The 12050-nt window shown below is 42.1% G+C and overlaps 1 protein-coding gene across 7 annotated transcripts in view; it reads left to right on the top strand.

The window, feature by feature from the left end:
- LOC127449012 (myeloid-associated differentiation marker homolog) overlaps nt 1–12050 on the top strand; it is a 137638-nt gene that overhangs the window by 42832 nt on the left and 82756 nt on the right. For 3 of the 7 annotated variants that reach the window (XR_007898633.1, XR_007898638.1, XR_007898632.1), the window contains exon 2: nt 2514–2579. The exons of 3 other annotated variants lie outside the window; for them this stretch is intronic. The gene's annotated coding sequence lies outside the window, so the exon portion shown is untranslated. Of the gene's footprint in view, nt 1–2513; nt 2580–10050; nt 10889–12050 lie in introns of those variants that run through there. One more of the 7 variants, XR_007898639.1, reaches the window with a different exon arrangement.

Here is a 12050-nt window from a genome sequence, read left to right on the forward strand (position 1 = left end):
GCCATAGCAATGGCATATCATGGTCAGGACATGCCGCCTCCTGCAGGGCTACGAGCCCACTCTACCAGGAGTGTGACGGCCTCCTGGGCCTTGACCAGTGGTGCCTCTCTAACAGACACTTGCAGAGCAGCAGGCTGGTCAACACCCAACACCTTTGCGAGGTTCTACAATCTCCAGGTTGAGCCGGTTTCGTCCCGTGTAGTGGCAGGCACAAGCAGGTAAGTCCGGGACAGCTGGCGGGTGTATCGCTTGTGCATAGCGCCTTTCACCTCCCCTGAGCTGAAGACATGCGCTGTTGACTCCCAGTAGTGTTCACAAAGTGTGTTCTGTGGATGAATTCCTCCAAGCCCTGTGGCAGACGAGTTTGCGGAGAAACTCACTGCCAGCTCAGTACATGTGCTAACTAAGCCCTATACTGGGGTAGGTGCTCCGCATGTGTTGGTTCCCGATAGGTGACCCCATGCGACGTATATCTTCCACTAATTCGTTTCCCTGTTGGTAAACTGCGTCTTCCTTGAGCAGAGGCCCCTCTGCCCTAGTCACCATGTTTGTAGAAACTCCTCCCCCATTGGGTAGGACCTACCATGGGACTTTTCCACATGACATACTTCCGACAAGGCTCGGCAAGACCATGTGACGTATTTTCACTCAAACCCCCCCCCCCCTCTCTGGGCGGGGTGTGGTCTCCGCGGTGTCTTCACCTTGGGAGGGACACCCCCCTGACATAGACACTGGTGGCCCCAGTCGGTTAACAAATTTCACTCTTTTTTTGGGGAGAGAAATAAAAAGAGGATAAGAGGTCATGACTGGGCTAGCCTGTCCCTATCTTTTGGGCAGTCGACTTGTCCCCGAAGGGCCGTTCGACGCTCATAACAGCATTGGGGGAGGTTACGTGTCGGCCTGGTGCGCTGGCTACGAGGCACACAGTGGTCTGCCCTTCTCGCACTGCCAGTTAACGTAACAGTTCAGCTAGTTGTGGCATTTCGTATAGGGACCCCTAGTGTCACTACATCAACACAACGTCGAGTGAGTGACAGATAGGGAATGTCCTGGTTACTTTCGTAACCTCCGTTCCCTGATGGAGGGAATGAGGCGTTGTGTCCCTCCTGCCACAATGCTGGACTACCCGCTGAAATGGCCGGCACAAAACCTGAATGAGTGGTTGCATATCAGCTCCTTTTATACCCGTATGTTTGGGGGAGTGGTATGCAAATACCACTCGCCAATTCTCATTGGCCTTTTTTCAAAGACCAGAGGTGTTTCGGGCTCCCAAGAGTGACCTCTAGTGTTACTACATCGGCACAACGTCTCGTTCCCTCCATCAGGTAACCAGGACATCGGCAGTGGTGGCTCAGCGGTTAAGGCTCTGGGTAACTGATCAGAAGGTCAGGGGTTCAAGCCCCAGTACTGCCAAGATGCCACTGTTGGGCCCTTGAGCAAGGCCCTTGACCCAATCTGCTTCATGGCTGACTCTGCACTCTGACCCCAGCTTGGCTGGGATATGTGAAAAAAAGAATTTCACTGTATATGTGCAAATGTATAATATGTGATAAATAATTATAATTAATTACATTATTAACCTGAATCTATACATTCAATGGGCTGTTAAGCCAGAGGGGTGTCACACACAAATGCACAGGCTGAATTTACTTTGACACTCATGTTTTTGGTATTAACTTACTCATTCCTGGATCAAAACACACACTCAGAGACTTGTGTACTGTTGTGATGCCAACTACAGGATCTTTACTGGTTTTTATTTCAAGAAAACAACTAAACTTCTACCAATAAATGATTAAATAACAAGTTTACAGTCCTGCATTTACTCACAAAGATATTCTGTTGCCACAAATGGATTTTTGTTTGTTGTAGAGTTATTCTCAATTTTAAATAGTTGTTTTTTTCAAATGTTGTGGTTGTTTCTAGTATACAAAGCTATCAGTTTTGACACAAATTGACACAAAAAAGTATCATTGTAATATCAATTTCACAGCGATTAGTCTTTCTTATGTGTAAAGTTGTTAAGCCATACAGACACATTAACTTTGACGTATGTTGATTGAACCACAATAAAAATTTCACCAAACCTGGAATAAAAGAATTTGCCATAGTACCAGATGATATTTCATTTATTAGCCAACAAATGTCCAGGTCAACTGCTTCTTAGTGTTGTCTGTCTATCTGAACATAAGTGTAAAATCTAAGTATTAAAATATTACTTACATCTGAAGTTTAATGGTATGTGACATATGACTACAGAATGTTGCATATTAATCAAATGTTTAAAATAACGAAACTTCATGGTTAAGGCTTTTTTTTTTCCTATGATGAGTTTATCTCTTATTTTTGCTATTGTGTGGACATAATATATCTTCTTTTACATTTGTCATCAGTGTTTACACGCAAATCTGGACACAAGCCCTACAATTCAGAATGAAATTACAGAAAGCTTAATCAGATGTTTTATCACTTTTGATTTATTATATAAAGCTTGATGTTATTTTTCTTTTCAGAAAGTTAACTTTCACAAAGTTCTACAGTCACTTAAAGTGGTGACAATCTACAAGAAAATGGCCGAGGTATGTACATTACTTTGAACCACTAAACATAATTTACTTTTACACATATAAAGCATAATGAATAGTAAAATATGTAGGGCTTTACTGGTTGTTTAGATCAGTGTTACTATCGGAAATAATTAATAATTATTTCTTTAGTTATTAATTAATATTTAAATTAATTAATTGAATCTAACTCATTAAAACCTCATATGGGGCTCCAGTAAATGTAGTGCGCTACGTTTAGGAGCAAGTTTGGTTATTAGCAATAATTAATAATTAATCAAAGATAATTATTAAAATCAATAGAACATTGATTTTAATCAATGTTAGCTTTTCTAATCCTTTAAATCAACAATTATCAAAGATAATCGTTAATTGTTAACATCGATAAAACATTAATTAAAATTAACCCTAGCTTATTGATCATTCAAATTCAACAATCATCAAAGATAATTATCAATTATCAAAAATCAATAGAATATTAATAAGGACTAACATTGACGGGGCACCACCCTGGAATCAGGGACTAATAACCAGATAGTATAACAGTCTCAATATTAGATTGTTTTCTTAGGAAAATCGACATCCGAAAAATATTGATTTTCTGTTTATGATTTTTTATTTATGCAGTAATATCAATTAATAATTAATACAATGCAGTCAATAAACTTCTGACTTACAACTACAAACTAAACAGTGATATGATTAGATAACACATGAGGGTGTGTGTGTGTGAGAGAGCGAGTGTGTGTGTGTGTGTGGTTAGTACGAGAGAGAGAGAAGTGACGGCCCTAAAGCCGATTTCGCGATCGTGGGAGAGAAAGCAGCTGTTAGTTCATTGCTCAGAAACGCGGTGGACGGCTCATAAACAGTCCCGCGTTCTTTGACTCTTTAATGGATGAAATCAGTTTACCTGTCTCACCTGCGATGGCGAAATTGCACAACAGTCCAATTTGGTTGGACCACAATACAGCAAAACAAATTTGTGATAATTAATACCCTGAGTATTAATAATGAGCGGACATGGCGGTCCGTAAACTGTACAAGCAAAAACCTTGAAACACAAGAATAACACACTATAATATTCTATCTCTGCCCAGACGTAAACCTCTTACTTGAATCGCATGAGGACAGAATGTGTTTTCCTCCGTCCTTTAACTCCGACCCGGTTCCTTGAGGCTCGGGTGATGACGGGAGGCCGTTTCCTCGCTCTGTTGGCGAGGCACAGCTGTTGATTCTCGGCGGGCTGGCGGAGAACTCAGAAATGTCGACTTGATTGAAGATGGAAGAGAAATCTTTAATCTCTTCACTTCTGCAGGCAAACGGATGAAGATGCAGATTGCTCAGCGGTCTCCTTCGGATCCGTTAGAGTGTTCGGTTGAACACAAAGTAATCTCAACTCATCCAGCGAGATGGAGATTGTATGGCCACAGTTTCAAGTCGGACGTTACTTCCTTGTGCCACAAGGTTGCACCTGAGAGCAGCGATGAGCTGCATCTACACACTGCAAACAAAGTTGCTGGAAGCAAATCCCGGAAGCATTTCAGAGGTATTTCTACTCCTGATGATGTCATGGTTTGAGGGACGTTCTGTTGTGTGCCTCATCCAATAGGAGTTGAGAGTTCGATCCTTTAGTGAGCAAGGCTTCGTGGGATTTGTAGTCTGTTTTGGACTCCCTTTGTTTGATTTTGGCGCGATTTTTATCAGTAAGATTTACGACTTGGTGTGTGGGGGCCTGAGTTAGGTTTTTACGACTGTGTTAGGCCTGCCTTTGTCTTCTATCTGAATACATGAGGCCCAACATTCCCCCCTTTGGTCTGAAGAGTTGGTTGTTGTCCAGCATCTTTAGAGCAACTGAAGGGCCGAACAGTTCTTGTCGGTTCACAGTAACCTGTGGGTTACGCCATCCATGTATTCCTGATAGGAAAGAGAAATGGTTGCACAGTCCATACAGTTCATTAGAGTTCACAGAGGCTTTATCATCTGGACAGAGATTGAGGCACATCTGGGCATAGAACTTCTAGCTAAATCTAAAACTACATTCATCACACATAAACATTTCAAGTTATTGGAAGGCACAGCATTAACCATAACACAATCCTTTGTTGTTCTTTGGTCATAACAGAAAATCAAAGTAGAACCTGACATTGGAACAAAATGTTAGAGGAAAGGAGGGTTAAAGGTTAAAAGGCTTATCCTTGGAAATGATGGGGTTAACCTGTGGGATGGGCTCAGACTGGTGTGTAAAATGCGGCTGTATGAGAAGTGAGTCCAGTCTGGCCTGTAGGTGTTGAATGTACCTGTACATGGCGTGTGCAATAATTGCGATGATGATCCAACCACTAAGGAGGAGCCAGAGGGCAACCAAACTGATAGGGTGTTCTCGGTAAGATGATGATCTGCTTATGTGACTAGGAAATATTGTGGTCAAGTCAGTCGGTTTGAGACTGAACTTCACTAATTTCATCCCTTCAGCCTGAAGCTGCTGTTGAAGGGTGTCATCAACGGTGAGGCTGTGACCTCTAAATGCATCCATGATCTCAATTTCTGCGTCATGTTTGTTGACGTTGAGATGATGGAGGACAATATCGTCAGTGTGCATGGTGGCTCCTTGGGGAACCATTAAGAACACCATTTGGTTTGGTAGCCTTAGTTTAGTGGCTGTATCATGGCGGTTGTATGACACTGGGACTTCGGTGGCTGGTGTGTTAACAAGCCAGCGATTGCCTGCTCACTCTACCTTTGTCTCTGTTCCTTCATCTTTGATGGACATGCTACCATGACACTTGTTCAGGGAGGTAGTTAGTCACCTCTCTAACAAAGGGGTTGCATTTTGACAAACCCAATGAATGTACTTTGTCTTGGTACACATGTTTAGGTTAGGGATAAGGTAGAGCGAGGGGTCCTCATCATGGTAGGCGAGTGTTGGTGGTGTTTTGAGGTGAATGTGTGCATTACCTCTCTGAAAACCAACATTAAATACAGACTTTAGTCTATATATATTCTGCCTATGACGGTAGATTGAGGATAAATCCTATTTTGAGGTTCTGAGGATTTACATGGATTGGAATTGCAATGCCAAAACTATATGCCAGGTGTATCTGTGAAGGTTGCACAACGGAGATAGTAGCAGATCTAAGGATTTGTTCAACAAGGTCTAGGGAGACCAGGTAAGCTGGAATCCTTCCACCACTCAGACTGTTGACTGAGGAGCTAATTTCCCTGAGGTCCTGCATTAGATCTCTAACGATACACGCATAAGTTGTTTTCTCTGACAAAGTCCCTAAAGCGTGCAAAGTGTTATTGATAAGAACGGATTGCAAATTTACAGTGACTATAGTACCCTGAAGGGTTTTACCCAGGCCCTGTAATTGTTCTTATTGGAGTTGTCGTCTCTGCTGGATTTTTGGACTATGCCCACGTGTGCATCTGAAGCTGGCGAACTGTTTTCTGGACCAAGTGGTCTCAGTATGTCAACCTGAGCCCACATGTGTCCACGACGGCAGTCAATGAGCGGAACCAATCGGTTCAGTAGGTCCTGGCCAACTAACAGTGGTTCTGTATTAATGGGACATATGTAAAGCTATTAGCATCATCCCTTGAAAGGTGTCAATCCAGGCCCGTTTTGTGATAGATGACCTAACTTGTGTGTAGCTTGTAATGCTTTCGTTGCAGGTCTCTGTCTATAATGGTTTGCCAAGGGAAAGCTTTGCTCTAGCCACCTCTGCGAAGGTGTTGGAACCCATTAGACTTATTTCGGAACCGGTGTCGAGTAGTGTGTGGGAGCTGAATGACCCATGTGTCAGGCGTTGCCCTTACGGTACAGATCGCCCAAAAAGGTCAGAAAAGGAGGGTGTGGCATGTTAGGAGTGACTGTTTTGGGGAGCAACTTGGACCCTGTTCCCCTTTTCCCAACCTACAAAGTAAACTTTGGTGTTAATGGGAGGGGGTACATCGTCTAGTTGTACTGACGGGGTTTCAATGCCGTGTTCCTTTGAAGAGGTCGGCAGACCTGGTGAACAACGGAGCACGTCAAGTTTAGTTACTAACTCAGTCAAGCATCTCCTTATATCCTCGATTTCCTCTCTCAAATCTTATTCTCTGAGGGGATTTGAAACCTTGCCTACCCACTCACCTTCTTGTTTGGGTTTTCGTTCAAACCACGCATTTCCTTTCGGCCGGCGAACGTTTTGTTGTTTAGGCCTGCCATGACCCTGGTGGTGTGTCTGGTTACCACCCCCCTGGTTCTGTTGCCTACCCTGCTGGCGGGTGATTGGCGCCTCTGGGGTCCGGTTCTAGCATTCACCTTAACGCGAGGCATTTCGTTGCCTTCAAGCGCTAGGTCTGCATATGAGGCTTGGATCCCCAGGGCTCTGGCGTCATCTTCGAGCCCTCAGGCAGGGCGCATGCATGTCTCCCATGCCAGTTGCGCGTATCCTCTGACTTCCTGCATGGTGGGGCTGCCCGTTCTGCAGTGCATCGTGACGTCATATCGCACGCACTCGTGAAGGTTGTGAAGGAAAAGAGACTTGAAAGCTCGTTCCTCCTCCAGACCTGGTTCATTACTTCCTTGGAAGTACGTGGTTCTCAGGCGTCTATAATACTCACGCGGAGGCTCGTGCCTCTTCTGGGTGATGGCGAAAGCAGCTATGGTAGCGGAGGCTTCGTCGATATACAGCGAATACTCCTCACATAGGGCTTTACACAGAGCTGAGTAGCAGTTTCGTGTACCAGTCGGTAGTGTTTCAATGAACGCATGGACACTCCTTACCGTGGTCTTCCATATAAGCTTGAGTTTTTCACGCGACGAAGCGTAAGGCAAATCAATCAGGCAGTGCTCAATTTCCCTAAGATCAGGGGTCAAAGCGTTCTATGTCCCCTGCGAGGGACTCAAGTTGTCGGATGCACAAGCGTTGGTGTCGGTATGACCACGAGTCGTCCGAGTCATCCGAGACACCATAGTCACTCAGATCGCTATAGTGATGAGGACGACTTCCTCCTCTTCGTTGTGGGGAAGGAGTCCAGTCGACGTGTGGGGGTGGACCCCGGGTTGCGTACAGCTCCCTGGCTAATGGGATCTTCGAGCCGCTTACACCACTCTGGGCTTGAAAATAATTGTCCCCCCTCCGTGGTGTGGAATCAGTCGGTTTGAAACGCACGGTGGCGTGACTGAAAACTGACTGGGGGGGGGCAACTATAAGGAGGGGCACCTGCATCCAACCAGCGGCCCACTGGAGGAGTTTGAAAGGTGTCTTGGAGGACGAAGTCAGAGATTGTACCACTAGGGGCAGCTCGGCTCCTAGCGTGTGTCCCTGGGTTTCTCAGGGGCACATTTCTACACATATCGCTAAAAAGGGGGCCCTCTTCTATGTCAGATGTTGTGCTGTGCGTTTCAGCTGCACTTACCTGATCTGACTCTACTTTTAGCTGGGCAGCTTGAAGCTGCCTGCGCAGGGTTTCGTTTTCCTCTGCATCTGGGCATTATCTTCTTGTGCCTGGACTTTCTCAGCCTGAGTGCACCTAACGTCTTGGTGCAGGCTGATATTTTCCTTCTGCACCGCTTGGTAGCTGCTCTGCAGCTGGGCGAGCTGGGCCTGGTGCTCTGCAGTTTGCAGTTGGGTTCTGCGGTGATGAAGAAGGAACATTTGGCCCACAAGGTCCAGGATTGTGCGCATTGGCTTCCCGACCGGGTTGTTGACATAATCAACTATTTCCTGCAATGCTTAATCACAATGACTAATATTGTAGCCGTTAAGGTTATCTCTCTCCTCTATGGAGAGACGGAGGACAGCAGCAACTACATCTTGCAGTGCTGGGTCGACTAACCTCTGTGGAGCTTTGGCTCCAGTCACGCAGGGCGATTGGTGACTCATTTTACTGGGGCAGTAAAAATTCTTGTGACAGTGGCTCTGATAGCTTGTTGTTTTACAGTTGATATAATGCTGACACGAACGCACAGGTGAGAGGCTTTGACCTGTGGCTTACAGGCTACTGTTATGTAATGTGCAAATTTCACTGTGTTCTCTCTTTGGTGGACGTCAATGAAGTGACTTGGCACCTCTCTGTAACATTTAGATGAAAGCATTAGGAGTTAAATAACAACAACAGCAGGTTTTAAGCAGACTATTTCATTTTTTTACCAACCCCTAATTCACTCTTAAGAGCACTTTCACACCACACTGGCTTATGTTTGGCAAGTTTTGAGAAGTAAATTGTCAAACAGAACCAAACTTTGAAGTAATGATTCAAGTTATTACTTTGGATTCTTATGCATACACACTGTGACAGAACTGTCACGTAGGATGCCTCACACGGGGCACCAATTATTATGTAGGGCTTTACTGGGTGTTTAGATCAGTGTTACTATCAGAAATAATTAATAATTATTTCTTTAGTTATTAATTAATATTTAAATTAATTAATTGAATCTAACTCATTAAAACCTCATATGGGGCTCCAGTAAATGTAGTGGGCTACGTTTAGCAGCGGTCTCCTTCGGATCCGTTAGAGTATTCGGTGGAACACAGAGTAATCTCAACTCGTCCAGCGAGATGTAGATTGTATGGCCACAGTTTCAAGTCGGACTTTACTTCCTTGTGCCACATAGGTTGCACCTGAGAGCAGCAATGAGCTTAGGGTCTACACACTGCAAACAAAGTTGCTGGAAGCAAATCCCGGAAGCATTTCAGAGGTATTTCTACTCCTGATGATGTCATGGTTTGAGGGACGTTCTGTTGTGTGCCTCATCCAATCGGAGTTGAGAGTTGAGAGTTCGATCCTTTAGTGAGCAAGGCTTTGGATTTGTAGTCTGTTTTGGACTCCCTTTGTTTGATTTTGGCGTGATTTTTATCAGTAAGATTTACGACTTGGTGTGTGGGGGCCTGAGTTAGATTTTTACGACTGTGTTAGGCCTGCCTTTGTCTTCTATCTGAATACATGAGGCCCAACAAATACATGGAGCTAGCTACAAATAGTGAGTCAGTACAGTGTTTGTTTGTTTGTGCATGTGTGTAGTTAGTAAAGTGTTTGTATGGTGTGTGTTGATAATCTGCTACAACCATTACAAACAACAGGACACATTTAACAAATACATGTAAAACAACACGTCTTTAGGGTCTTCAGGGAAAACTTTTGTTGAATTACATCCAACATGAGATGTTTAAACAGTCTAGTTGTCAAAACTGTTGGTTTATACATGCCATGAATTTCAAAATATTACTTTAGTATTTTAGAAACTGTATAAACTATTATAAAATAATGCAATAGAAGAGTGATGTAAACCTATTGATAATATATGATATTACATAATCCTTATTAAAAAAAAAAAAAAAAAAACTTGCTTAGGCATACTGAACTGAAATGTAGTTTGTGGCTATGATTTGCCATGTGAAAGTTTGTACCAGACCGACAGAATGACATACGTATCTGTTCACTGATTTAATTGCATTACTGTTCTAAAGACCACCAGTGTGTTTTACATCTTCTACAGGATGCACAAGTCAGGACAAACTGAAGGACATTCCCCAAAAAAGAAGCATCTTGTGAGAATGAAAGATATTCTTTCGAGAGTTGCAGTGGTGATCAAAATCCTTCTGGTCTCCAAACTGCTTTCAGTTCACAGATACAGTATGTCATTCTGTCGGTCTGGTACAAACTTTCACATGGCAAATCATAGCCACAAACTACATTTCATTTTAGTATGCCTAAGCAAGTTTTTTTTGGTTTTTAAGTATTATGTAATATTGTATATTATCAATAGGTTTACATCACTCTTCTATTGTGTCATTTTATAATAGTTTTTACAGTTTTTAAAATACTAAAGTAATATTTTGAAATTCATGGCATGTGTAAACCAACAGTTTTGACAACTAGACTGTTTAAACATCTCATGTCGGATGTAATTCAACAAAAGTTTTTCCCTGAAGACCATAAAGACGTGTTTTACAAATATTTGTTAAATGTGTCCTGTTGTGTGTAATGGTTGTAGTGGATTATCAACACATACCATACAAACACTTTACTAACTACACACATGCACAAACAAACAAACAAATACTGTACTGACACACTATTTGTAGCTAGTTCCATGTATTTCACTATTCATTATGCTTTATATGTGTAAAAGTAAATTATGTTTAGTAGTTCAATGTAATGTACATACCTCAGCCATTTTCTTGCAGATTGTCACTGCTTTAAGTGACTGTAGAACTTTGTGAAAGTTAACTTTCTGAAAAGAAAAATAACATCAAGCTTTATATAATAAATCTAAAGTGATAAAACATCTGACTAAGCTTTCTGTCATTTAATTCTGAATTATAGGGCCTGTGTCCAGATTTGTGTGTAAACACTGATGACAAATGTAAAAGAAGATATATTATGTCCACACAATAGCAAAAATAAGAGATAAACTCATCATAGAAAAAAAAGCCTTAACCATGAAGTTTCGTTATTTAAAAAATTTGATTCATATGCAACATTCTGTCACATACCATTAAATATGTCACATTAAATATGTCACATACCATTAAACCCCGGAACTGTATTGCGATGTAAGTAATATTTAAATATTTAGATTTTACACTTATGTTCAGATAGATAGACAATACTAAGAAGCAGCTGACCTGGACATTTGTTGGCTAATAAATGAAATATCATCTGGTACTATGGCAAATACTTTTATTCCAGGTTTGGTGAAACTTATATTGTGGTTCAGTCAACGTACGTCAAAGTTAATGTGTCTGTATGGCTTAACAACTTTACACATAAGAAAGACTAATTGCTGTGAATTTGATATTATAATGATACTTACCTTTAAAATGTGTATGTGTCAAAATTGACAGCTTTTAAACTAGAAACAACCACAACATTTAAAAAACAACTATTTACAATTGAGAATAACTACAACAAACAAAAATCCATTTGTGGCAACAGAATATCTTTGTGAGTAAATGCAGTACTGTAAACTTGTTATTTAATCATTTATCGGTAGAAGTTTAGCTGTTTTCTTGAAATAAAAACCAGTAAAGCTAAGATCCTGTAGTTAAGATCAGTTGGCATCACAACAGTACACATTTTGTTTTACTTGTACAAGTTTCTGAGTGTGTGTTTTGATCCAGGAATGAGTAAGTTAATACCAAAAACATGAGTGTCAAGAGTAAACTCAGCCTGTGCATTTTGTGTGACACCCCTCTGATTTAACAGCCCCATGAATGTATAGTTTCAGGGTAATAATTAGAGTTAGGATGCCTTATGTGTGCATTACAGAAGTCATTTTATTGTTCCCTATCTGTCACTCACTCGACATTGTGTCAATGTATTGACACTAGGGGTTGCTCTTGGGAGCCCCAAACACCTCTGATCTTTGAGAAAAGGCCAATGGGAATTGGCGAGTGGAATTTGCATGCCACTCTTTCATACGGGTATAAAAGGAGCTGGCTCGCAACCACTCATTCAGATTTTTTCTTCAGAGCCGAGCGGTTGATTCACAGA

Source organism: Myxocyprinus asiaticus, chromosome 1, assembly GCF_019703515.2.
Source record: "Myxocyprinus asiaticus isolate MX2 ecotype Aquarium Trade chromosome 1, UBuf_Myxa_2, whole genome shotgun sequence".
Lineage (NCBI taxonomy): Eukaryota > Metazoa > Chordata > Actinopteri > Cypriniformes > Catostomidae > Myxocyprinus > Myxocyprinus asiaticus.